We start from the raw sequence: 6,000 nt of genomic DNA on the forward strand, positions 1-6,000 counted from the left end.
AAGGAAATTGACCAGAAAATAATGGGGACTGATGGGGGAGGGAAAATTATTGGGAAAAGGGAGCAATTGTTCTCCAATGAGAGCCAAAGTGTGTTTACCTCCTAATGAGATCTTTTTTTTCTCAAACAGGTAACAAGAAGGAGGAATTTGTGTAGCCTTCTGTGATGTCATGGAAAGTGATCAAGAGTGAAGTGGTGAAATACATGAAAATCAAAGTGCAGCATGAAAACCAATGAAAGAAAAGGAAGAAGAATGCTTCTCAGTTAGAGAAAGTCTGTGAACTTGAACCTCCCCCAGGAGAACTAGAAAGTGTAAAGAAAGGAAAACTAATAGGTCTGAGGGAGGAAAATCCAGTATAAATTTCACTGAAAAATGAGTTCCACAATCCGCACAGCAGAGAAACCATATGAATGCATAGAAGTTGGAAAGAGTGAAAATCTACATTCACCTCAAGAATCCCGAACAGGGAGGAAATCATATCAGTGCTTAGAATGCGGTAAGAACTTCAGTCAGAGTGGAAGTTTGCGCTCTCATCAAAGGACACATACAGGGGAGAAACCCTATCAGTGCTCGGAATGTGGTAAGAGTTTCAGTCAGAGTGGAAATTTGCACTCACATCAAAGAACACACACAGGGGAGAAACCATATAAATGCATAGTATGTGCAAAGAGCTTCCGTGATAGCGGAGCATGTTCTAAACATCAAAGGACCCATACAGGGGAGAAGCCATATAAATGCATGGAATGTGGAAAGACCTTCTATGAGAGTTCACAGCTACGTAGTCATCAAAGGTCCCATACAGGGGAGAGGCCATATAAATGTGTTGAATGTGGATTGAGCTTCAGTCACAGTGGAAATTTGCGGTCGCATCAAAAAATCCACATAGGGGAGAAATCATACAAATGTATGGAATGTGGAAAGAGTTTCATGCGTAATGACTATTTACTATCACATCAAAGAATTCACACAGGGCAGAAACCATACAAGTGCACGGAGTGTGGAAGAAGCTTTACTCAGAGTGCAAGCCTGAATTCCCATAAAAAAACCCACACAAAAGAGATGCCGTATGAATGTATTGAATGTGGAAAGACCTTCAAGTTCAGGGGAAGCCTGCGTTCCCACCAAAAAATTCACACAGGGGAGAAGCCATATAAATGTATGGAATGTGGAAAGAGCTTCTGTCGTAATGACTATTTAAGTTTACATCAAAGAACCCACTCGGGGAAAAAACCCTATAAATGCATGGAGTGTGGAAAGAGTTTCACACAGAATGCACATTTAAAGGTACATGAAAAAAGCCACACAGGAGAGAAACCCTATAAATGCTTAGAGTGTGGAAAGAACTTCACCTATAGTCACCAGTTACAGGTGCACAACAGAATGCACACAGGGGAGAAACCGTATAAATGCATTGAATGTGGAAAGAGTTTCATACAGAATGCACATTTAAAGATACATCAAAGAAGACACACAGGAGAGAAACCCTACAAATGCATAGAGTGTGGAAAGAACTACTCCTGTTGTTCAGAGTTACAGGCGCATAACAGAACCCACACAGGGGAGAAACCCTATAAATGCATGGAATGTGGAAAGAGTTTCACACAGAATGCACATTTAAGGGTACATCAAAGAAGCCACACAGGAGAGAAACCCTATAAATGCAATGAGTGTGGAAAGAACTTTACCCATGCGCAACAGTTACAGGTGCATAACAGAACCCACACAGGGGAGAAGCCATTTAAATGCGTGGAATGTGGAAAGAGTTTCACCCAGAATGCACATTTAAGGCAACATCTAAAGAATCACACAGGAGAGAAACCCTATAAATGCACGGAATGTGGAAAGACCTTCACACAGAATGCACATTTAAGGCAACATCTTAAAAACCACACAGGAGAGAAACCCTATAAATGCTTGGAATGTGGAAAGAGCTTCAGACAGGGTGTCCATCTACAATCACATCAAAAAACTCATACAAAGTAGAAAGCATCTCGAGGCATGGGATGTTGAAGCAGATTCAGTCAGATAACCATAAGTATACAGGCAGTCACCAAGTTACAAACAAGATAGGTTCTTAGAGTTTATTCTTAAGTTGAATTTGTAAGTCAGAACAGGTACATTTTTAAAGTGTAACTCCACACAGTGTTCCCTCGCTTTCGCAGTTTGCTTTACGTGGACTCGCTGTTTTGCAGTTTTAAAAAATAAATGTTAATTTATTGGGGGCTGAGTTGGGGAAAGAGGAGGAGGAGAGGAGGCCACCACCGAGAACAAGGGAAGCATGCCACGGCCTCCTTCCTGCTCCAGCAGCTCCTTGGACTGCTGCTGCTGACGTCTGAGGGAGGAGGGTTTGGCGCTCTGCAGTGATGAGGCCCTTTCTGCCGGTGGCGCGGTTCCTTTTGGTAAGCAAGAGAGACCGGGAGGGAAGTGGAGAAGAAGGTGGGGAAGGAGGAGGAGAGACCCGGATATGGGGTGACCGGGACGGAGCTCTCCCTCAGGACGGGAAGGGACAACCTTGGCAGAGCTGGAGGTGGAGGGCAGCTGGGTACTTGCTCCTTCGCTGGAGGTGGAGGGGATAGGGTCGGGAGGGTGAGGGCCACCTTCGGTAGAGGTAAAGATGGCCTTGGCCAGGCAGGCGCCCTCCTCCCTCAGTTGTCAGCAGCAGCAGCAGCAGCCAGGCATCCCTACATTGCGGATTTTCACTTATCGCGGGTATTCCTGGAACGGAACACCTGCGATAAGTGAGGGAACACTGTAGATAGATAGATAGATAGATAGATAGATAGATAGATAGAATCATAGAATCAAAGAGTTGGAAGAGACCTCATGGGCCATCCAGTCCAACCCCTGCCAAGAAGCAGGAATGTTGCATTCAAATCACCCCTGACAGATGGCCATTCAGCCTCTGTTTAAAAGCTAGATAGAGTATAGGGAAAGTTTAACACTCCCGTGGTATTTGTTTTGTTGTCTGTGCCCCTGTTCGGAATATTTCAGCTCACTTTCTGTCCCTCTGAGAATTGGATTTTGAAAAGGATTGGTGATCAAAGTTCAACGGCGACACCTTTCCCCCATGATACGTCTTTCAGGAGTAAATTTCCCTTCCAAGGGGTAGATTTCTCACAGTTCTTGTCTCATCCTCGTTTGTAACTATGATTTCTTTGTAAGTCAGATGTTTGTAACTTGGGGATTGCCTGTACATGGAATGTGATTCAGTCAGAGCGGATGGACATCTAACTTCAGATGAAATAATTCACAGAGGGAACTCTGGCCAAGATGGCCAACCATCAGTTGTATTAGCAAGATTTATCTGAACATGAGGAAGAACTTCCTGACTGTGAGAGCCGTTCAGCAGTGGAACTCTCTGCCCCGGAGTGTGGTGGAGGCTCCTTCTTTGGGAGCTTTTAAACAGAGGCTGGATGGCCATCTGTCAGGGGTGATTTGAATGCAATATTCCTGCTTCTTGTTAGAGTGGGGTTGGACTGGATGGCCCATGAGGTCTCTTCCAACTCTAGGCTTCTATGATTCTATTGCGATCTTCCTGGTCTTCAGGAAACCTGATGACCAGAAGTACAGTTTCCTTTGCGGTGCTCAGACTTGGAACTGAGCTGAGGTCTGTTGCAAGAAGACAACAGCCCTACACACTACACTACTTCAAGCCAGCTTGTCCAACGGGAGCTTAAATCCAAAACACTTGGAAGACCACTGATTGTGCAGGTCTGCTTTACAGCATAATTGATAGAATTTTTGATGGAAGGAGAGCTTGGCTGGAAATCTGTTATGATTGAGTGAATTCAAATAACTTACATTGTAAATATGTGAATTCTACCTGCCATTATTACATTGTAAGTTGGAACTAGTTCTGAAAAGGAGGGACACTATACCCCTCAAAAGAACTTAAGACCAAGTTAAGTAGTTATAGCCAGAAAATTAGAATTAATCTTACTACAATTGAGATTTAAACAACTAAAATGTGGAAAGGGGAAATCATGATGCTTGCAAGGAGGTTGAAAGTGTTTCGCAACATGTCATAAAATATTGAAAAACACGGAGAATGGACACATGCCTTGGAAATTCCACTAGCTGAGATCTCCAATCAGATGCTGTTGGAAATAGCAAACTTCTCAAACCTCCACTACTTATTTGTTCTGTATATATTTCAGATTGCTTACTGTTTTGTATATTTGTGTATTAATTTACAATTTTACTATCTGATCTGGGCTTGTTCAGGGCTCAGACTCCATTTTAGAACAATGTATGCTTCAGAATTCAATGCAGGAACAGTATGCTTAGAGACTTCAGTAGACTGGATGTTTAGAGATTAGACCTCTGTTAGACTCTCAGGAGAGAGTGATGCTTTAGATGATGGACTATTGTTTCTAAGAATGATGCCCTGTGTTACCTACACAGAGAAGCTACTTCAAATCTATTGTAACTGGATTCTTATGCAAAGTACCTGTATGCTGAATACATGAAGTCTGTGAGTAAACCAACTATGTTACTTTTACAGAAGTCTACTTATTTTTGTCTCTTGAGAGCATGAGATGTTTTGGGGCAACTAAAAGAAACACTTCTGAAACTCTGCTGAATATAAATGTGTTTTTTGTGCATTGGCACATCTCTGTCCCTAACAGTTCAAAGACATTCCTAGGTACATCAGTTTAACAGCTGGGAAGCCTAGTTGCCTTGCATGAATGCTAATGAATGGCGTTTCCCAAAAAGGGTTGTGACACTTAACAGGTCATGCTTTTCACCAAGAGGTTATGGCATCATTGTTCAAAAGGTTGTGACTTCTAACAAGGTCAGCCCTTTCCAAAAATCATAACATCTCCAAAAGGTTCTGGAGATTTCCTTCTTCCAAGAGTTCATGAGAGTAGTGGTTTTCCAAAAGACGTTGGATCTGAAGTAGCACGTGAGAGAGAGTCAAATTCCAAACAGACGATAGAACCGAAATTTGATATGTTGAGATTGGATAATATTATTAAAATATATCATTTTAAGAAGGCTGCTGAAAGACATTTTAGAGAAATCACTGTTTCTGTTAAAAAAATCACATTATGAAGAAATTCAAAGAAGGATTCATCTACGTCCACACAGAGCATATTGCAAATTCTAGGTAAGATGAGGGTTGAATGAAAAATAATGCCTCCACCTTTAACAGATGGCAGAACTGCTATGCGCCAAAATATGTTTCCAAAAAAGGTAGAAGTCCCCTTTCAAATGGAGAGGGCAAGGATGGACACCGCAAAAGTTGAATCTTTTAAACTGCAAAAAACTATTTATTGTGTGGCCATAGCAATAACGACAAACAAGCATACAGGAATGCAATCAAAGGGTTTGTCGCCACCCCCAATGGGGCTGCAGAGCATTTATAGTAAATGGAATATACACTTTCATTGGTTCCCAAAGACAAATCATTTCATTGGTCTAAGCTAGCTATACAGTTTTTCATTAGTTTATCATTTTGATTGACATTATAGCACATGTGGGATCCTAACAATGACATAACTATAACATAACTATAGTCCATTGTTCTCTGAGCATGACTATCTTATCTGTTAGCCTGTTGCAAATATGGCTTCAGAGCGAAACTTGAGGATTCTAACTAGCCATCAGCTAGCTTGTTTTGTTTGGATATACTGTTATCCTTAAATAGTAACTTCTTCTTTGGAGCACTGATTTCTCAAACAATCAGCATTTTCTGTAAACATAGGCCTACTGCAGAAATAGGCCAATATGGCAGTAGCTCATGACATATGGGCATTGAGAATATCTCTGAAAACTCCCTTTTTAAAACCACGTCCCCTCTAGCTGCAGGTACTGGCTTGTTCAGTAGACTCTCCTCTACCGTTCCTTTTGGGCGGGAAGCCTCAGCATTGAATGGTTGTGTTGTTACAGTGTGAAGTATGGCCCAGATGGTTGGTCAATGTGACTTAAGCAATGTGCAGTCATTGAATTCTTGACAGCAGAAGGCGTCAACCCAAAGGAGATTCATCAGAGAATGCA

Source organism: Anolis sagrei, chromosome 2, assembly GCF_037176765.1.
Source record: "Anolis sagrei isolate rAnoSag1 chromosome 2, rAnoSag1.mat, whole genome shotgun sequence".
Taxonomy (NCBI): domain Eukaryota; kingdom Metazoa; phylum Chordata; class Lepidosauria; order Squamata; family Dactyloidae; genus Anolis; species Anolis sagrei.